Source organism: Palaemon carinicauda, chromosome 29, assembly GCF_036898095.1.
Source record: "Palaemon carinicauda isolate YSFRI2023 chromosome 29, ASM3689809v2, whole genome shotgun sequence".
Taxonomy (NCBI): Eukaryota; Metazoa; Arthropoda; class Malacostraca; order Decapoda; family Palaemonidae; genus Palaemon; species Palaemon carinicauda.
This window is the reverse complement of record NC_090753.1, coordinates 87,131,361-87,154,512: the sequence shown is the minus strand read 5'-3', so window position 1 is coordinate 87,154,512 and position 23,152 is coordinate 87,131,361. Positions and strand designations below refer to the sequence as shown.

The 23,152-nt window shown below is 36.4% G+C and overlaps 1 long non-coding RNA gene across 4 annotated transcripts in view; it reads left to right on the top strand.

The window, feature by feature from the left end:
• Window positions 1-23,152, top strand: part of LOC137622317 (uncharacterized) — a 45,928-nt gene that overhangs the window by 5,694 nt on the left and 17,082 nt on the right. For 2 of the 4 annotated variants that reach the window (XR_011040417.1, XR_011040419.1), the window contains exons 2-3: window positions 5,066-5,153; window positions 12,960-22,261. This is a non-coding gene — a long non-coding RNA (uncharacterized lncRNA). Of the gene's footprint in view, window positions 1-5,065; window positions 5,154-11,465; window positions 11,646-12,959; window positions 22,262-23,152 lie in introns of those variants that run through there. The other 2 variants (XR_011040420.1, XR_011040418.1) reach the window with 2 other exon arrangements.

Here is a 23,152-nt window from a genome sequence, read left to right as displayed (position 1 = left end):
CGGTGCGCCGAATGTACGTTTGCCTCTGGCGGTGCGCCGAATGTACGTTTGCCTCTGGCGGTGCGCCGAATGTACGTTTGCCTCTGGCGGTGCGCCGAATGTACGTTTGCCTCTGGCGGTGCGCCGAATGTACGTTTGCCTCTGGCGGTGCGCCGAATGTACGTTTGCCTCTGGCGGTGCGCCGAATGTACGTTTGCCTCTGGCGGTGCGCCGAATGTACGTTTGCCTCTGGCGGTGCGCCGAATGTACGTTTGCCTCTGGCGGTGCGCCGAATGTACGTTTGCCTCTGGCGGTGCGCCGAATGTACGTTTGCCTCTGGCGGTGCGCCGAATGTACGTTTGCCTCTGGCGGTGCGCCGAATGTACGTTTGCCTCTGGCGGTGCGCCGAATGTACGTTTGCCTCTGGCGGTGCGCCGAATGTACGTTTGCCTCTGGCGGTGCGCCGAATGTACGTTTGCCTTTGGGGGTGCGCAGACTTCTGCCTCTGGGGGTGCGCTGATTATGCCCTGCTTTTGAGGGTGCACTGATTTACAGTGGAGTTACAGTAACTTTTATTCTACTTTGGTGAATTTGTAACTGCATTATAAACTTTACCTAGATTTGAAAGGTCATACTGGTATATTTTACCACAAGTGGAAGATGGAAAAAGATTTTATAGGTCATACAGTATAGGTAGAATGGAACATCCACTTTTAGACCAGGGGAGCAAAGAGGATTAGGAAACTAGCCTGGAATCTCGCATTATCCACTATAGGTACTATAGATTATTAGAATAATTCAAGCCTCTAGCATCTTAGTTTTAAGCCAATACCTGTTTTTTTCTTGAACTCGGCTACCTGAAATAACTAACGTTTACTTAACCCTGGATAGGTACGCTCCTCGGACACCGCTTTAAGGGTATACTGGGACGCGCGCGACCCCGACGCCAAAAGAAATTCTTGAAAAATCAGTTATTGCAGTAACTTCCTTTTTTCTTTTGCCAAAAAAAAACTTCAATGAATGCTTAAAACAACTGTAAAGATAAATACTACTCATCTGCAGAAAAACTATTTATTATAAATATTTTAAAAAATTAAGTAGAAAAAAAGACCTTACATAAAAATTCATAAAAAAAAAGTTTATACATATATACACAAATCCTTTTAGGAATTGATTCTTGAATGTTTAGGACACATCTTGATGTATTTTGGATGAAGTCAGACCCATGGAGGTGAAGATCTGAAATGGGAAAAAAGGGTAACTTTTTTTGGCCAAAAAAATGTCCAAATTTCATGAATTTTTTTGGGTATCCAAATGAAATAGGAAGTGGCTAATTTTTTTAGGGAATAAACATATGTTATTCTAAAATAAAAATATGTAAAAAAAACTTCATTATTTTGTAAACTACATTTATATCAGGGGCCATATCTAAAGGTAATTTTTTGAGTACTTAAAAATTTTGTAAAAAAAATACATATTTAATATATAATATGATATTTATGCAGGTAAAAATATACCAAAACATCACAAATTCTATAGGGAACAAGAATATATATAGATAGGGCAACTTACGCTTCGGATATGTCCACAAAATGGCCGCCAACCACACTGACTCAGACTCCCTAATCTGCCACTTGAAATGTAGGAAGGGTATGTCAATTTCAAGGTGTTATTTACTAATCTAATTATTCTTGGATATGCATAAAAATTGTATGGTGGGTTGCTGGATAATTGTTGATTATTTTAAGACTATAAAATTAAAATTCTGACCCAAAAAAATTTTTTTGAAGGGAAATAAAATCGAAAAAAAAAAAAAAATGTAAAACAATATAATATTTTAGCTAAAAAAATTTGATGATATTCAATCAAAAAAGAAGTAAACAAAATTTTCCGACAAATAAACATCTAGAGGAATCATTACTCTGTGATAGTTCCTTAGTACGTAGTAATTTTGAAAGAAATGGGAAAAAACGAAAAAATGGCAATCACCGGAAAATCGAACACATACCTATATATACGCCATATCTAGCTAAAAAAAAAGGTAGGCATGGGTAGCCAGATCATCTAGAAACACTTTCCAACACTATAAAAATATAAGTTTTGCGACACTACTTGCCAATTCCTTACGGTAACATGACTAAGCAAAAAAATGCAAAACAAATAAAAAGGGGCACTCGCGGAAAAATGGGTAACATTCTAATATACGGCATTTCAGAAAAAAAAAAATTCAGCCACGTGCTAGGCAAACCATCAAGGCACATTTTCCGACAAATAAACATCTAAATGAATCATTACTCTGTGATAGTTCCTTAGTACGTAGTAATTTTGAAAGAAATGGGAAAAAACGAAAAAATGGCAATCACAGGAAAATTGAACACATACCTATATATACGCCATATCTGGCTAAAAAAAAAGATAGGCATGGGTAGCCAGATCATCTAGAAACACTTTCCAACACTATAAAAATGTAAGTTTTGCGACACTTCTTGCCAATTCCTTACGGTAACATGACTAAGTAAAAAAATGAAAAACAAATAAAAAGGGGCACTCGCGTAAAAATGGCCAACATTTTATTATACGCATTTCAGAAAAAAAAAATTTCAGCCACGTGCTAGGCAAACCATCAAGGCACATTTTCCGACAAATAAACATCTAAATGAATCATTACTCTGTGATAGTTCCTTAGTATGTAGTAATTTTGAAAGAAATGGGAAAAAACGAAAAAATGGCAATCACAGGAAAATCGAACACATACCTATATATACGCTATATCTGGCTAAAAAAAAAGGTAGGCATGGGTAGCCAGATCATCTAGAAACACTTTCCAACACCATAAAAATATAAGTTTTGCGACACTACTTGCCAATTCATTACGGTAACATGACTAAGCAAAAAAATGCAAAACAAATAAAAAGGGGCACTCGCGGAAAAATGCCCAACATTCTAATATAAAGGCATCTCAGATAAAAAAAGACATGCACGTGTTAGCCCAACCATCAAGGCACACTTTCTAACACAAACATGATAAAAAAATCAATAATATACGGCAATTCCTTACTACGTAGTAAATTTTTACAAATATTGAAAAAAAACAGAAATTGGCAACCGCAGTTAAATACCCAATATACCAATAACTACGTCGTATCTGACAAAAACAGTCACGCATGGGTAGCCAGATCATCTAGACACACTTTCCAACACTAAAAAAGCAAAAGTTTTACGACACTATTTGGCAATATCTTACGGAAAAATGACTTGGCAAAAAAATGAAAAAGGGGCACTCGCGGTAAAATGCCCAACATTCTAATATACGGCATCTCGGATAAAAAAAGACATGCACGTGTTAGCCCAACCATCAAGGCACACTTTCTAACACACAAACATGAAAAAAAAAACAATATACGGCAATTCCTTACTACATAGTAAATTTTTACAAATATTGAAAAAAAACAAATTGGCAACCGTAGTTAAATATCCAATATACCAATAACTACGTCGTATCTGACAAAAACAGTCACGCATGGGTAGCCAGATCATCTAGACACACTTTCCAACACTAAAAAAGCAAAAGTTTTACGACACTATTTGGCAATATCTTACGGAAAAATGACTTGGCAAAAAAATGAAAAAGGGGCACTCGCGGTAAAATGGTCCTCGTGGTGATGAACGACATTTTAAAAAAAAAAAATCATGCACATGGTAGCCAAACAATCCACCAAGACTTTCCACAACTGATAACCTATACAAGTTGCACCATTCTACAACAATTTCATAATACGTAATAACTTTGATAATTATGCAAATTACCTTAGAAGGGTAAACTCGGTCGCGCTCGACCCCGACGCGTCTCAGAAATCGGGGAAGGAGTACAGCTACAGCAATGCACATCTGGACACTACTAGGGCGTGTAGGCGAGACACCTACTGCAGGTCGATCACCCACAAATTGTCACGGGGTGAGTCACGTGAGAAAAACCTTTTTTTTTTTTTTTTTTTGACGCCCGGGGTCGCGGACGACCCACCGTACTGTTCCAGGGTTAATGGTGCGAACGAGGTTGAGTGGCGGCTACCTGAAATAACTAATGTTTACTTAATGGTGCGAACGGGGTTGAGTGGCGGCTACCTGAAATAACTAACGTTTACTTAATGGTGCGAACGGGGTTGAGTGGCGGCTACCTGAAATAACTAACGTTTACTTAATGGTGCAAACGGGGTTGAGTGGCACGTGCCAGGCCAAATAAATCGGGTTTTAAAACTTTTGGCATTGAAGGTCAACTGAATCTAGTGAATGTCATGTAGGCAGTATGTTTAAAGTTATAGAACCTAAATTTTCAAATTCCACCAAAAAAACAATCTAGTATATACAATTTTTAGTCAAGCAGGGGGTAATTAAGAAACTGCTTAAGCAATACTGTAGAATTAAGAACAAACTGTGAATTTAAAGGAAATCGTACCAGATTCTTAAAGAATTGCCCCATTCTATTCAGATTTAACATTGAAATCTACCCCTTAATTCTCCTAATGAATTCGGTTGTAATCACACTTTTAGAAGTTTGTGGTTGAAGAAACCAGTACAGTACTTGTGTGAGGGGCCCTCATTCTGCAATACTTGGGAAAGAAATGAGGAAACTTGTCCTGGAAAATTTTTTATTTTTCTAGGGGATATGGTATTTGTCAATAAACCTCTAGGTTTTTAATATTTTAAGTTGATTCCCAACAATTTAGAGGATCCTTCGCAGTATCCAAGAGGATATGCACTAATAACTCGTGCCTGAAAGCTTTTATAAGAGAATTTTAGCAAATTCTTGGATCACTTAAGTAATGGCTACTGAAAGATGTCTGAAATATGTCTGGTGGAATTGGTGGTTTTGTGGTATCATTGGTCAAGAAATTCCATTTTTCTAATTTCTAGCCCTTAAAGCTGAAATTAACAATGTAAATTTTTTAATGGCTCTGCTTCTTTGTAAACAGGCTATGAAAATTTTACAATTTTCTGAATCCATTGGTTTACATAGTTCATTTGGGTAATTCAAACCAGTTAGGTATTCTTTGATTCATCCAGATTTTGATTTATATATTTCTTCCAGATATCGAGTTACTTCGACATGAAATAATTGGGGTTGAAGCCTTCATAACAAGATTGCCATTGAAGATCTGCTACTTGAATTTGTCATGGTATGTAGCTGTCATACATTTTACCTTCATGGTTAAACTACCTAAAGTTAGTCTTCCATTTAGAATGGTGCAATATTAGGTGTCATTGGAACTCGCATGAATTAATATCTTTATAAATTCACTATTGTGAATCTCATACTGGTGGAACCTTTAAACAAAGTTAAATTTTGATCAAATCCTGTTTTGTTCTTGATGTCATTTTTGCACAGGCAATGGTAGCCTCCTTTCACCTTATAGCTAAGAAGAACTGATAGGTGGTGTTTCTGTAGTAAGTTCCATGTTCGAACAGAATAAAGGACCCCACGATTTTTTTTTAAGATATTTGGGGTTGTCTTCAATGTTATGTAAAACTTCATTACAGCTCATTTGTTAATGATGGTTACGGTAAAAACGTGTTTGATAGTCTGATAATGGGAAATGGAAGCAGTCCATATTTGAACTAAAGCTGGTGTGCAAAGCTACAGTTTAGCTACTTTGGTGTCTATAATTTGAACATATTGAATTAATAAAATGACAAAGTATTAGTGAACAATGAAATAACGTTGAATCGCGAGCAAAGCAAGCTACAGCAGAGCACAAACCAATTGAACTAAGTGATTTCAGTAACTAAAAAATACTAGCCCGTGGGGTTAAGTGAACCAAAACTTTGCTTGCCAGGACATAGGAACAAAGTGTTTATCTGTGAGTGAAGAGGGGTACGGCAGAAATAAAGCCAGTGTTATTTAGGCATACCAATATTCAAGCAAATGAGATTTGTATTACAATGAACAATGCTACAGACAACTCGATAGAAAATGGTATTGAAAAATCAGTCCAGAAGTCCTAGCAAACTAAAGTAATGTACCAGTATTTTGTTTCATTACTACTACGGTACTGAATTTTAATTATGGTAAAATTTTTTTTGATTGGTGGAAATTTTAAGGTCAATTCAAATATCGTACTATTAGACTGGTACAAGAGTTTGCCCTTGGTATTGCCGTCTATTACATTAAAAATTTTGTACCTTTTAAGTACGTTGTCAGGTGTTAGGAATATAATTGTATTGTCAGAGAAATGACTATAGTATGTAGTGTAAGACCCAAACTTTAGGCTAGGCTATCAGTGTTCTTGCCTTTTCTAGTTTAAATTTTGATTTAAGTTGTCCTTTTTCATTGATGTCAACTTTTTAAATAAAGATATCATTTGATTGTTTGGCAAGGGTATTAGACAAAGGAATTTATAAATTGTATAAGTGTTCCTATACTAGAACAAAAGTCTTTTAGTAGAAGTATATCAGAAATGGCTTTCAACTTTTGATAAAGCAGTGATAATAGCTACAGGATAAGCCATGACAGGCCACAGGGCACAGAGCTACCACTTTGATTTTGGCTGCTGGACAGTGTTATATATCTGCTTCATATCTGGAATGCAAGATAGAGAAGGATAACTCCAGCCCTCACTATGCCCATGGATCTTGTTCAGCCCTGGTTATATCGATGTATTCAGATCCAGCGGCTGTAATGAATGGCTTTTGCTAATGAAGCTTTTCTATGGCCTGTAAGCATTGTAAGAAAGCCATAAGAGTGCTTATTCATTTTTTATTCTTAATAGGGGAATACTTTCACAGTAAACCCATATATTCTGACTTTTTTAGTTTCTAGTAATTGATGAATTAGGGTATAATTTTGAAGTAATTTAAATACTGTAAATAAATTAATTTTAGATGGTTAATTCAGTAGAGAATATTTAGTGAATCTGAAGTCTCAATGTATATTTCCTGTTGGAGACCTTGGGCTTTTTAGCTTTCTCCTCCAACTAGGGTTGTAGCTTGGCTATTATTACTGAATGGGTAAACTGTCTAGTAAGTTTGTACGCTGAATTTGGTCATATTTAGCTTTTAGGAAATACAGAACAGAACACTTTGTAGTGAAGAAATTTTCAAAGCTAATAAAGTTTTACCGTGGCACCCAAGAGCTTAATTTTCTACAAAGCCTAGTGTTAAGTATCGGAAGAATGTGATTACCTTGAAATTAAAGGTAGAAGTGCTGATTAAATATAGGAAAGGTCCAAAGGTATGCCTATTGTGTTGGCGAGCCGAATGATATACTAGTGTTTTACGGGTTACAAAGATAATTAGTGAGTTTTCGTAATGCTTGGCACAAGTGGACCGCATGGTGCAGTGCATATAGCAGTAGTTATTTTGGCCAAAATATTAGTAAAACCTATTCTTGCCAGAACAGGAACGAGATAATGTTGAATCGCAAGCAAAGCAAGTTACGGCAGAGCAAAAATCAATTTAACTATAAGTGATTTCAATAACTCAAAATACTAACCCATGGGATTAAGTGTAGCAAAACAGTTTTCTTGCGAGGACATAAGAATGTGTTTATCTGCTAGTGAAGCGGGGTACGACAGAAATAAAGCCAATAAATGTTTAGGCATAGTAACATGGAAGCAAATATACTCAAAGTAAGGATATATTTTATACAACAATGAACAATACTACAAAAGACTCCTTAGAAAATGGTATTGAAAAATCTGTCCAGAAGTCCTGGTAAACTAAGCACCAGTATTTTCTTGTTTCATTACTACTACAGTACTGGATTTTGATTATGGTAACTTATTTTTATGGCTGGTGAAACCATTTTAAGGAGGTTAAAATATCAAGACTGGTATACTTATATTTTAAAGGTACAATATTTCTAATGTAATTGACGGCAATACCCAACGTAAACTCAGTTTTCCTGTTAGGGTAGTGACTTGCTATAACACACTGGATTTTCACTAGAAAACTCCACAAAAGTAAGTCTTATTTTTACAAATTTTATTGCATTGTTCCGTAATCTTAAGGATTAGGATTAGGAATATAATTAAGTTGGAGAAATCACTAAAGCATGTAGTGTGCAAGACCAAAGCTTTAGCGTATCAGTGTTCTTGCCTTTAGTTGAATTTTAAGCTGTCCTTTTTCCCCTAACCTCAGTCAACTTTTTAATCTTATTTGTGGGTCAAGGGTACAAGCAAGCATTATGATCAAACTGGAGAAGATTCTCCTGAGCCAAAGGAAATTATCAATAACATAGTATAAAAATCTGTTCCTACACTAGTACAAACCATAGTCTTTTAAGTAGTATATCAGAAAAGCTTGAAGTGGCTTTCGACTTTTGATAAAGCAGCGATAATAGCTAAAGGATAAGCCTTGACAGGCCACAGAGCTACCACTTTGGTGTTTGGCTGCTGGACAGTATTATATATCTGCTTATTTCTGGCTGAATCAGTCTTATTTACAGTAGTAACATTGTTGTATGGTTTTGGAATTGGAAATGAAGATGGGGAATATGTATTACAGATGACACATTTAGAATTATATAACACCTGGTTTCAGAAACTGGATAAGCACTTGATAACCAAGTAAAGGAGTGGAAAGCTAAAGAAATTGCAACCTAGTTAGAGACGTTGACAAAAACCACAAAGTGATTTTGTGGGGAGCATGTGTTAATTAAGACTAGTAGTGATGGATTTTAGAAAGTAGAAATCCCAACACTTTAAGAGAGGAGCTCCAGCATTAAGGTTTGAGACCTTAATGGAATAAAGGGTGAGCAATTTAGTAGGATGAAGACACACCAGAAAGGCTAAACTTGGTGTTGACAGGGTAACTGGAAAATGTGGGAGAGTATGATAGGTGTGGTGGGTCGTATATGACCCGAGGTTAAAAAAGTCAATTTTTCATCCGTATTGGTTGCGAGTCTTATCGACCTGTGAGACCTCAGTTCAGTGTGCGCAGCAGTCGGGTGGGGACGCATTTCATCCCAGCTATTTTCCTTGTGCTATTTCTGAGATACCCTCGGGTCGAGCTCGACCCATCACTACCTAATTAAGGCAAGTTATGTAGTATAACATTTTTACATAATCGAATGTGCACTAGTGTTTAGACGTGTATAAAAAAGGATTGTTGTAAAGTATTTGTGAATGTCTTCTACACCTTATGTTTTTTTTATAAAATAGCTTATAAATTCTCCTGTTTTTGTAAGTTTGTACCTTTATGATAATTTAATTATGATCATCATTTTAATTTTTTTTTAATTTCAAATTCTATAAACTTCAATTCTAGCTACCATAATATTTTTCTGCAAATCCTCGAACAACTATGTAAGTAAATGACTCGCTGATATTGACATATCTTTGTCCATTTCAGGTAGCAGATTTGACCCTCCAAGGTGGTGTGGTTGGCAGCCATTTTGCGAGCATATCCGACACACGCTGTCAGTTCTGTATTTTTTTTTTTTTTTTATAAAATTTGATATTTTCATGCATAAATACCATGCTCAGCAATGGATATAAGGATTTGTCTTAAAAAATTTCATGATATAACTGCAAAAAAAAAAAAAAAAATTTCCACTTTATGAAACATTAAATATTATCAGTGTGCAGATTCTTTTACACATTTTTGTTGTACAATAATACAATATCCTGTAAATATTTTGGCCACTAACTGTCATTTACCTACCCAAAAGAATGTTGAAAAGAGGTTAAATTTTTTTAGCCAAAAAAAAAAAAAAAAAAAATTCTCATTTCAGGAAACGTTCCCCGGATCTCAGAAAATGGTGCTCAATTATCATAGAACAAGTGCTTAGAATAGTTTGTTTATTTCCATATTTAGATTTTAGGTGAATTTTTTTTTAGTCATTTTTTGTATACTTATTAATTTATTTGTAATAAATACTTGTGAACTTGGCTTCTATTTACTTTTTTTAATTAAAGATTAGAATATTCTTTGAAGCTTTTTGTGCTATTAAACGATTGTGAATTTATTTGTAAATTAATTTTTTATGAATTTTTTTGGACCTCGGGTCGAGGTCGACCCACGGTACCTATTTTAAGGTGGTCGAATAACGATTCCTATCCAGGTTAAATATACAGTAGTGTAAAGAGAATGATGTCGGCATCCCGAACAGTCGATCTGCATACTGTACTACATCTGGATTGCAGATCCTCCTCTAGGTTTGTGTAATCATGGCTTTACCTTGATCCTTGATGCAGCCCATGTCCCACTTCTAAAGCAGTGCCTTCGGCACCTTCCGCTTCCAGAGTAGTGCCTTCGGCACCTTCCGCTTCCAGAGCAGCGCCTTCGGCACCTTACGCATCCAGAGCAGCGCCTTCGGCACCTTCCGCTTCCAGAGCAGCGCCTTCGGCACCTTCCGCATCCAGAGCGGCGCCTTCGGCACCTTTTTTTTTTCATTTTGTCTGACCATTATTGATTTTAGTTAATAATTTGAGATTTCAAAAGCTGCATACTCGCCAAATATTCGGTTGTTTTGTTGGAAACTTGGTATTTGGATAACTGAATGATGCCCGCATCCACGTTCTTGAGTCAGATTTTTTTTTTCATTAGTTGAAGTATTGTAGTAAATAATCAGTCTTGCTTCATAATTTCATAGACAATAGTCATGTTTGGTGTCCAGTGAAACAGAAGGGACAGATTACAATAGTACATCTAAGTGAAAGATTCTGATTTTTATAGATTAACAATTTAAGAAAACTATGGAACATTAAAGTTTGGTGTCAAGTGAAAGGAGAGACAGAACACACTGGATAGTAGACAGATTCTTGGAATCAGTGAGTAGTAATTATCAATTGTTAAGAACAATGGATTTCAAAGCTGATTAAAGCAGTTGTTTGCAGACAAGGGGAGGGATAGGAGACCAGGAGTGTACAACAATGGTTATTGCACTCTAATGGTAAAGGAATTATGTAATTAGAATAAATGCTCTCGGAAACCTGAAAAGCTGTGACTATTCCAATCATGTTAAATGCAGCCTTCAGCCTGTAGTAGTTCAGTTGACCTTATTTTGGTTTACACCATCAAATTTTGCACTTTGGTAATCTTAGATAAATAATAGCATGAAATGAAGTATAATCACTTGGATAATATGCACTGCTCAGCAAATATTGATACTCTTTCAAAGCCCTGGGGTTACTGATTCTCTTATAGGTGTGTGGACTTGACTGTTGTCCCAAGATAATGGCTGTTGTCGAGAAAGTGTAAGGTACATACTCACGTGCATCCCTTTAATTGGGTTATGTATGTATGTTCTTTTAAACCACCACTTAGGCAAGGCTACATCCAATGCTGTTCAGATAAAACGTTCTTGGTTGAAGTTAGGTGGTACCATGTTATAAATTGGTAATTTTTTTTTTATACTTTAAAGTAGTATTAATTCTACAGATGTTATGCTACCCCCTTGAGGTATGTCATGAATTTGTAGTTTATCTAGGTTCTAACCTTTTATCTAGATTTATTTAGATTCATATAAATAGAAAAAAAATTGTTTACAGGTGTGCCTCATTCCAGTATCCTGGTGTGAAAAAATGGAAATGAAGTAAAAGCACATCTTTGGTACTACGGATGTAAAAAATAGAAAATTCATGGCAACCAAAATTTACTGCTGAAAAAGATATTTTGGCATCTGGAGTAATATTTGTAGTTATATGAAGTTCCTGCAGTCTTATGCTCAGGTGGGTAAATTTCATCTGTTAGATTTGCATATGGTTCTGGGAACTGTGATGTAAGCTAAATTTTTTTATTGCTATGGGTTATTTGGGTTTGTGTATGAACAATTATGTAAAGCTGTCTGATAAATCTGGAGTACAATGAATTTTCATATGTTGGTCATGAGTCATTTTTTTCTGACTATTAAGTTTTATATATTTTTTATGGTCTAATGAAAGTCAGTGGTACTCAAAATACCTATTTTCTCTGAAGATCTTTTATAAAAATTTATAACATGAGGTATGTATCGCATGTCAAACTTGGCTTGATCTTGGATAAGTTAATCAAACTTATTTTGAAGTAATCACTAGAGCATCTAAGGTATAGGAAAAATTTATATTTAACAGGCAAGAAACTGAGTAGACCCTGGAATGTGATTAAATTAGTGCGATAGTAAATCTAGGAGCAAAAGGTTAGGGTACCTGTTGAAGAGCTTGTCTTTGCCAAGAGGAGTATGCTGACCTATCCCACTTTTTGGTCTCTGCTTGTCAACTTTTTGTTGTAATATATATTATATTACAGTATTCATGTTGCAGTATCTCCTGGTCACTTGATAAAATTTGGCTAGATATTTGACTTGCCTAACAACTACTTATACTATAAATACTGTATTAAATTTAAATTAACTACCAGGTTAATTGTTTTGAACTTTGAACTTATAATTAGGACAGGTTATACAGATTCCTCCATATGGTATGTTTCATGTAAATTTCCTAACTGGAAAAAACTGGATTTAAATGGATCAAGAAAGTCTACCATTATTTTTGTGTGTAAGGAAGAATTATATCAACTGGTTATTCCTAGTCCTGAGGGTCTTTGGAAAGACCAGGGGAAGTGTTTTTTTTTTTTTGGGGGGGGGGGGGAACTCAAAAGGTCCCTCTTAATTTGTGGAAATGATCAAAGCCCAGGGCTTCACATGGTTGCATGCAGTTATGCACTGCTCCAGAGTAGCTAGGTGAATGTGAATGCATTCACAAGAAGGATGTATAGTGTCCTTTTTTTCTGATCAGAGGAGTGGTGCCATGGATTGATTGTTCAGATGATGGAGTAGGACTGCTTGGTCTGCTCCCTAACCTAGTTCTTGTCCAAGGTCATTGTGTAAGTGGACGGGAAGAAACCTCTTCTGAAGATTCTACGACAGGGCCAGCTTGTACTGGAAAGAAATCCCTATTAATAAAGATCTCTAGCTGGGAAAAATACATAATTTTACTGAGTAAAATTTTTTTATATGTTGTAATTGTTTGAAGTTAATTTTATCTTACTGCATTTTATCATTTCAGGTTGAGGATAGTCAAATTTTCATACCTAATCTGTTGGTAGCTGCACAGCAGGATTGAGACCTAGATTATGACAAATTAACAGGTAAACATTTACAGGATGTGATGGTGGGTAGGTGTGTGGAATGACAATAAACTTTGAGTTTTGTATGAATTTAAAGATTATTTGCTATATCCTAGATATGGTTACCTACAGTGGGTACAATTATAGTTCACTTTATACGTGCTTGTTGCCAGATCTGCAAATCCTGTTACATCAGAATTTTATGAATATCTAAAGTGAAAACCCTTTGCAAATCTCGTTCAATTGAATATTCACTTATGTGAAATACTTGAAACATTGAGAATTTAGGGACATACAATTTTTAGAGCTGTAGTACTCAAATTATAGTTGTACCCTAACAAATGCAAATCCTTATTCTTTACATAGGAGAAATGCTAACAGCCGAGCTGAAATACTGCTATAAACTTTTAACGGTGTCGACAACTGTTTGGGTTTTTTCTGTTGCGGGGAAGTAACATCCCCCACTTGCTCACCTCAACACTACTTCGATTTCAGCTGTGATTAAGAGCAAATGTTCTTGATACACACTATCCCCAATACGAAGTGAAAGATTGAAAGCACACTATACTTTGAATGGTCAGTGCCAAATGCTTTTTGCATGCTATTTTTAACCAGAGTAGGAGTGTGATAAATATTCACGGCTTACTAGGGATGAAGAGAGAAATTGAGAATTGAATAGTAGTAGTAGTAGTAGTTGTAGTTGTTGTTCGAGAATGTTCCTCTTGCTGCTATAGTTACAGCTTTTGATCAGCGTAGACTACCTAATTTTATTAAAGCTGGTTGGCTATCTTTAAAAGTGAAACCATACACCATTGTGATATTATTGTTGCCTAATGTATGGCCATTTAAGCCAAAAGTGCAAGGAAAAATTAAGTTAGCCAGCTGTTTGTGCCAACTGTTGAAAAAAGTCACGGAGCATACACAGAAATTTCCAGTATTTACTGTGGGGAATCACACCCAGCTACATCTAAAGGTTAAGTTATTTTTTGATGAAATTCAGACCATGAGGACCATAGGTGTTGCCTTGTAAGAGGCTCATAAGAGAGCTCTTGAAAAGCAAATAAGGCCAGGTCAACCCTTTTCATTGATTCTGAAGAAAAATTTACCAAAACAGACGAAAATAGTATCCTCACTTCCAACATAAACATAAAGTAGTTGAACAAGATGAAAGTCTTATTGTAAATTTATATCCAGAAAGTTTAGAAAAAGACACGAGGAACAAAGATATTGAAAAACCATCCTCCCCCATTCTAAACAATAGTATATATCTCAGGCTGGTTCACCTGTAGTGGGGAAGGTGCATTTTGATAAAAAGACCTCAATCTCTTGCCCCCTTCCATAAGAAACAGTAAAGTTATGTCTTCAAATAAATGTCTTTTCAGCAGATGTTTTTATCAACTGGAAGACAACTTATATAAATCAATAAAGTTGAGGTCCACCATCCCCCTCAACAATTAAGTCAAAGGGGGACACAACCCAATATATCAAGCCCCTCTTGAACGTAACCACTGGGAAATATTGATTAAAAATTGCCAATGAGATGACTTCATCTAAGGTTCTGCCAGAAAATAAACCAGTATTTTTCCTCCATTTTGCAATGGAATTGTCAGGAGTTAAGGGCCAAATATGAACTTCAGTTCCTCATTCATGAGCATTTTGAGAGTATGAGTATGTTGGCTATAGGACGCCTTATGATCTAGCAGGGAGCCATGGCGCAAGTCTTATACACGTTCGTTGAAATGTTCCTCAAATTTGTCTTATATACAGGTCTACAGGCAGTGGTTGTAGAAATCGATATAGGGAGAAAATACACAATTTGCTCTACTTGCCTCCAAATAACTTCTCATATAATTTAGTAGAGGTGATTCAATTCCACACTTTTCTCTTAAGAGATTTGAATGGGACATCCTTTATGGGGCAACATTTTAGTTAACACTAGGGGTAATATTGCATCATCAGTTGTAGGGATTGAAGATGTAGGACTCCTTAATAAAGGAGATCCCCCACACTTTCATGTCATTGTCATGCATTCTTTCTATTGCATGCTCTGCCTTCTTGATTTTGATTGAAGAACATGTTTATCATGCTAGTGATCATGCACCAATCATTATAAACACCAACAATGGTTCACCTTTACAGAGATTGCCACGATGGAACCTTGACAAGATGGACTGTGAAATTCCATGAGCTAAGGTAATGCAGAAGTTTGAAAATGGTGAGGATGCCATAAACCTAACTGAATGGTAGTCTCCATACAGCAGTAGTCTGTTCTATTCCCAAAACCATAGGGTTGTTCAGACTGTGACTAATCCCCTGGTGGTTTCCAGAACCAGCTGACCTGCACAGAATCACAAGAAAATGTGACTAGATTCTGTAGACATACATAGGAGAATGATATATATAGAGAGTAGAGCACTGTTCCATTGTGCCATGAAAGAAGCTAGGTATTAGTCTTGGGATATATTTTGTTTCCTCCATCAACAGTAGAACACCCCCATCTTCTGTATGGAGGAAAGTAAAAAATTAGGATACAAATTTAACCCTAACCCTCCACCAGTATTGAAGGTGAATGACCAGTATGTGATTGAAGCAACTAAGGTCAGCAATGCCTTAGCTGATTATTTTTGCTATGTATCATGCAAGTGTGAAGCAGCAGCTGGTCACCAGTATGGAAGCCTTTTAGAACAGAAAAGGGAAAATATTGCAATAGGTAAGGAGTAATCTTGCAATTCTGCTTTTACTGAAAGGGAATTTGATAGTACCTGAAAAGTAAGGTATTAATCACCTATCCAGTGAGGATTTTAGAAGAATGCACTCCACGACAGATGTGTTTATAGTACAGTGGCAGGGCACCAGCCTCCCGTCGAGATACAACCGCTAGTGTATTTGGGTCTTTTGACCAGACTACATAGAATCCCTCTCTGGTTATGGCTCATCCTGTCTTTGCCTACACATTCACTGAATATTGTGGCATATTCTTTCCACATTCTCTTGTCCTCATACACCTGACAACACTGAGATTACCAAACAATTCTTTACTCAGGGGTTATCTACTGCACTGTAATTGTTCAGTGGTTATTTTCCTCTTGGTGAGGGTAGAAGAGACACTTCAGCAATGGTAAGCAGCTCATCTAGGAAGAGGCCACTCCAAAATCAAACAATTGTTCTCTTGTCTTGGGTAGTGCCATAGCCTCTCTATGGCCTTCCACTGTCTTGGATTAGTTTTCTAGCTCTAAGGTACACTTGGGCAAGCTGTTCTATCTTATCCTGGATTTTTAAGTTTTTATTGTTTATATATGAATGATCTAATTTAATGTTACCGTTCTTAAAATATTTTGACTTACTTCTCTTGCAATGTATTCATTTCCTAGTTTCCATTCTGTAGTGGGCTATTTTTCCCTGTTAAAGCCCTTGGGCTTCTAGCATCTTCCTTTTCCAACTAGGATTGTAGCTTAACTTCTGATAATGATAATACAACTTGGATCCGCTGTTTGTGAAGCCTAGCTTCTAAACAGCAGTATGCTGTGTAACCCTGTTTGCATTGCCCATTAATTGGGTATCCTGTCATAACTCAAGATGTTCTCTCAACACTTATTGGATCTCTCCATATTTGCTGGAGCTAGAACATCAATGTTTGAGAGAAAATTAAATTTCTCAATCAACAAAATAATTCGCTGGGCTGATATGAATAGATTTAGGTTTTTGACAAGTAAAACTTTTATTCTCCATTTGTTGTATTAGAGTAGCACATCCAGACCTGATTCACATCAAAGGTCAATGGGTCTCTTATATAAGTGAAGCTATATTTTTAGGATTGATATTTGACTGCAGGTTTATATGGGTTCCTCACTTTAAGGCATTGAAAGTAAAATGACTAGTGGCTCTGAATATTTTGATAGTATTGTCCCTTACACTGTCGGGAGCAGACAACAAAACCATTTTAAAGTTCTACAAAGCTTCAAATTTTTTAAGTCTCTGGGTGTGAAATATACTCCAGCCACCCCAAGTTGATTAAAGATTTTAAGATTCTTTACATCATACTGGTATCAGATTGGCCACAAGAGCCTTTAGAACTTCTATCCCAACCTGCCTCCTTGATGCCAGAGAATTGCCTTTAGACCTTTATCGAAACACTTCTATTCTTTGGTATTGGTTTAGGCTGCTAAGACTACCTAATTCTTTAGCGTATCAGACCACTAATTTTGGTTTTTGAGTAAAACAGACCTTTCTTCCATTTTTGATATCAACCCTTCCATGGAAATTACCAGATATATCTTTCTGTAAATATTTTATTGGGATAAAAGAACATGGCTGACTTGAAAGCCAGGTTTCTTTATTAAACATGTCGAACATAGGGAATCTACTTTATAATACTGTGCAGTACTGATGGCTCCAAACCTGATGGCATTTGATTTGGAGTATATTGTAGTATGTTTACTTGTAAAGGTGCACTTCCTCTCTTACCTTCTATATTTACTGCTGAATTGTATGGCATTCTAACAGCAATAAAAAAAAAATATCATTGAAAGGGGGCAATTTTACCATTTTTAGTGATGCAAGAAGTGTCCACAAGCTTTGTATGATTTTTAATTCCAGTAACCCTTTAGTTGTAAAGATTTTAGTGTGTTGTTTTATTGGGCTGAGATGTATAATAGTTCAATATTGGTTGGTTCTGGTGCACATAGGTGTGCCTGGAAATGAGAAGGCAGATATACCGGCAATGAATGCTGCAGCGTAGTTGTTACTAGGAAGGTATCCCATTCTTTGTAATAATTTTTTTTTACTTGGCATTAAATTTTTAATTTATAAATATTGGCAATAGCATTTGGATAGTTCAGTTGAAAATAAAATTAGAAATAATATATCCCTTGGAGGTATAACATGATGCCCGAAAGGGAGACTTTGTCGTTTCTGCATTGGTCACTGTCGACAAGTTTCTTCTGACTGGGTAACACCAGCCATATTGTAGCAATTGTTTGGTACCCCTGATAGGAGACATTGGTTGACCAAATGCCCCACTTTTAGCACCGTAAGGTAAGTGTTTGAGGCTCAAGGTGAGGATGGCAGCTTCCTTTCTTGCCAAGATTCTTGGACATAATGTTATACTATGCTTGTGGTATTTTTTAAATTTACTTCAGAAGCAGGTCTGAAAGCTATTTAACCTTTTTAAAGAAAATTTCCTTTTGTTTTAGATTCCTTTTTATTTTTCATTTACAACAAATATTGGCGTCAATGACCGTAGATGTCAGGATGCCAGAATACTCCAAATCAATCTAATACCGGTGAACTGTCAGGAAAGTTTGAGTAGACATCTGCTCCTTGCGGTCCATCTCCTTGGGTAGCTTAGATACACCATCATGCTTTGTCATCAGAGTGCTTAGTTCTCCTGATCTCAGCAGTTAGTTCAGTGCACCAACTATTGTGCTACTATGTTTGCACAGGGCACTCTGGGTCTCTAAGCACACATGGGTACCTGTGGCTACGTGGCAGGTGTGATCATCCTGCTCAACTGGATGGGATGAGAGCACTACTATGCCATCAGCAAGTGCTCTCAATGTTCCCCCATAGCTCACAAGCAATCAATATTGTTTGAGCCTTCTTTATCTGTTAGAGCAGAGCATGTGAGCAGGGATAGCCACCCATGGCTTCAGGGGCTCTGTTCCAACAGCTGTATATTATAGTTGCTTCATCCATGAAGACCATTTTATGCGAGGCTTCTGGATTTTTGTTATTGAAAACTTCCGCCCTGCTTCGGGAAGAGACTGTCATGTCTCCTGGACTGTAAATACCACCAGCTCCCAAGTGTCCTCTGGCGGCACATGTCTCGGTTGGACTAGTTTATAGATCTGAGCAGTCAAACCCAGGCCATCAGGAAGACACACTGTGGGCAGTTAGAAATATCCCAATTAAGGTGATCTGCAAGAGGTGCTGGTCTAAGCCGCAGTTTACATCACCTCGGTGGAGTACTTTCCACCCTAGGACCCATAAGAGATGGGTCTCCAAGGGAGAATTCAGTTGTCAACAACTAAAGGCTGTTAGGATTGAAACTGTATATGCTGCTCCTTCCATTGCTGTTTCATGGAAGAAAGCATGAACATATAGAAGCTTCAACAAAACTCAAGGAAGCAACTGCTTTGAAGTAAGCTGGACTTGGTACCTTGTCCTCTTTCACAGGTAAGTCTTGCCAAAGGAAGGTGACAGCCTCTTCCAAAAAAAACTGGGCATCAAACTCTTGGAGGATCTGCCTCCCTTTCCCAACCTGCTACAACAACCATACCTCCGAGAATTGCATAGCTCAGCTGCATTTCTATGGCTTGACACTTGAAGGTTATCCAGCATCTCTAAAGAGGATTTTCACAACCAGTGGTGAAACAGATGTACAGATAACTCCAGAGATCTCCAACCTCTGTATATTAAGCAAAGTGGGCTATCTTCTGTGGTTTGAGCCCGTATACCCCTCATTGCTGAATTTTTTCTTGCTGGGAGGAGAAACGGTCAGCGGTGAAAGGATATCGCTCGGCCTTGAGCCAGGTATTTAAAAGGAGTGTATTTCCTCAATTATGCTGCTGCCATTTGATTCCCAATCTCTGCTTTCTCTGAAATTTTGCATCAGTTGTTTCAGCGTTATTCCACTACTGATGCCCACAAGTTGATATCTATCCAACAAGTGAAATGTATATTTTGATTCTGCTGTTATCCTTTATTAAATTCGACTTCAAAACTTTTTAGCATGCCCATTGCTTGTTCTTCCCTCCTTATTCTCTCTCTGAATTTTGTAACTAGTGATCCATTGCTGATAATGATGGTTCCTAAATATTTAAAAGCTTGAGTTAAGTAATATTAACCCTGATAAGGCAGTTCATCTGATCACCACTGAATTTGCATGACCTCAGTCTCAGGTTTATCAATTTAACTTTTCTCCCCTCCAGTACTAACCTGTCAATTATCTGGCATTTCAGCCATTTTAGAGGATATTAGAGCTGTCAATTATCTGGCATTTCAGCCATTTTAGAGGATATTAGAGCTATATCTTATCTGGCATTTCAGCCATTTTAGAGGATATTAGAGCTATATCTGAGTTCAAGATAGCACAATCTCTAATTCCCTATCCATTGAATGGCATTTTTTATTCATTGTGCATTACCTAGTTCGTAACTTCATAATCATAATAAACAGTAGATGGGACAATATTCTACCTTATAGTATTCAATTCTTGACGTCAATTAGTCTGAAAACTACCAGCAACCATTACCCTCCAAGAAGTTCCACTATGCATATCCATTATGATTACAATATTTTCTGGTATCCCATAGTGCCTCAGAATCTTTTGCAACAAGCTACTTGAAATTCTTTGATGCTTTCTCAAAATCCACAAGCATGAAATTCTTTGATGCTTTCTCAAAATCCACAAGCATGAAATTCTTTGATGCTTTCTCAAAATCCACAAGCATGAAATTCTTTGATGCTTTCTCAAAATCCACCAGCATGAAATTCTTTCATGCTTTCTCAAAATTCACAAGCATGAAATTCTTTCATGCTCTCGCAAGCATGAAATTCTTTCGTGCTCTCTCAAAATTCGCAAGCGTGAAATTCTTTCGTGCTCTCTCAAAATTCGCAAGCGTGAAATTCTTTCGTGCTCTCTCAAAATTCGCAAGCGTGAAATTCTTTCGTGCTCTCTCAAAATTCGCAAGCATGAAATTCTTTCGTGCTCTCTCAAAATTCGCAAGCATGAAATTCTTTCGTGCTCTCTCAAAATTCGCAAGCATGAAATTCTTTCGTGCTCTCTCAAAATTCGCAAGCATGAAATTCTTTCGTGCTCTCTCAAAATTCGCAAGCATGAAATTCTTTAGTGCTCTCTCAAAATTCGCAAGCATGAAATTCTTTCGTGCTTTCTCAAAATTCGCAAGCATGAAATTCTTTCGTGCTTTCTCAAAATTCGCAAGCATGAAATTCTTTCATGCATTTCAAAATTCACAAGCATGAAATTCTTTCATGCTTTCTCAAAATTCACAAGCATGAAATTCTTTCATGCTTTCTCAAAATTCACAAGCTCAAAACAAAGGTGATTTTAGTTCATTATTGTTGAGCGCTCTTAAGATAAAAATCTTGGTTTTCACATCCTCTACCCTTTCTGAAACTTGCATTTTTTGAAATATTCAATTTCAGGTTGTATCCTATTCAATATTACCTTGGAATAACTTAATAACCCATTGTTGGAAGTGTGATCACTCGCCAATTCCCACTATCTAATCTCTCTACTCTTAACAATAGTCCCTTCCATTTTCAATTCAACAGGTGTGACTTCATCTTGCCACATAATCTAGAATTCATTGTGCACAATAGGCATTTGAATCTCGACAGCCTTAAACATTTAGTGCTATACCATCCATTCATGACGACCTAGTTTTTTAATTGGTTTAGTATGAAAACTACCTCTGCTAATCTAATGTTACTCAATCTAGAAGATCAATCATGTTCAACCTCAAGAAGTGCGGAGTGCAGTAATTCCTGAAAGAATTTCTGGCCAGTTTGAAAGGGTACCTCCACCCTCCTAACGAGTCGCCTATGTAAAGAATGAGAGTTTGTATTGGTGTAGGAACAAATGACAGATATGAAGTAATTTGTATTTTTGCCAAGCATACAAACTTGATTTTTTACAAATTTACCTGCTATTATCTACTCCCTGGAAGTCCCATCTGCAATCAGTGGTGTTGTAGTGAACGAGCAGCTTGGGATGCTTCCCCGCTACCGACTGGTAACAACTCAATAGGTTGTTAACACCTCGTTAAAAGTTTGTCGGTATTGCATCTTTGCTATTATCATTACTTCTATGCAGAGCGCCCTGGGTTGTATAGTGAAGAAAAATATAAATTGCCTTCATATTTTTCATCTTTTATCCATTTTGATATTGCAAATTTACTTAGCCAGAGGTATCAAATGTTAAGTGTGGTTGGTACTTACTGTATTGTGGTAACACTAAAAACTTTTCATTTCTAAATTTTTCTGAACTTTACAATACAAATATTTTCATCTAAATTGTTTTTTAACCGAATTAAGTTATTCTGTAAAATGAATCTTTGATTTACTGACAAGATAATTTTTGGTACTATAAGATGAATGTTTTCTCAATATTTAACTGCATATTGATAAATTGCTTAGAGGTTGCGTGATTGTCCTGAAGACTGCCTAGGAGTTTGTTACTGCGGTATGAAATGTAAATTAGAAATAAAAATTATCTTTATTTTGGTGGTTTCAGTTTACTAATTTTAAGGTGAAAAGTTGCCAAAAAAGCCTAATGTAACGACCTAGTATGAATTGCCTAAGCACTTAAAATACTTGTAAAATGTAAAAGAATTTTCATCTCATAAAGAAATAGCTTTATTTAAGGCAAAGTTTGTCCATGAAATAACTTGTTTTGTTAAGAGACTCGAGGAAAAGTTACTAGCCTTGCAATGTCATCCAATAAATAGGAAAATTACACTACTACAAAAATATGAAATTACCTGGAGTACCCAGCTCGTATTGGGTAACTGCTTGCTTGCTTGTGTAGTAGTGTAGCCTACATGTTTATCTGTAAACTAATCTTGAGCTCAAAATCCAATTAACGAGGTATGAGCTTCATAGTTTAAATAAGTTGAATACTTAGGCATAACTATTCTTTGTACACTTTTGAACCAAATTTAGCTAAAATGAGGTGAGCACATGGTTATGTAAGTAGCGAAGTTCACTCTAAAATACTAATGACTTTAGATATTTATATACTTGTCTATAGTCCATTGATATGAAGGACCTGGTGTAGTTATAGCAATCGACTAGTGATTTATTACTTTGATGGTTAATTTACTGGGAGGTTAGTCCAATTTATATGAATTGCTATAGTAGGTAATCCTAATTGCCTGTTTAAATCTAAACAGTTCCTGCTATCTTAGGCTCTTGTTGCAGTGTTATTTGTACCTGTTACTACATGGTACAATTAATGTTTTTTTATCAGTTGTCACTGGGGAAACTTCATGACCTTTTGTAGTGGACCAAATAAATTAAAACTTGCATTTTATGTTCTTGACTTATACCAAATTAAGGAATGCATTCCTAGTAATGTTGGACCTGTCCTTGAATCCCTCAGCATTGAAAC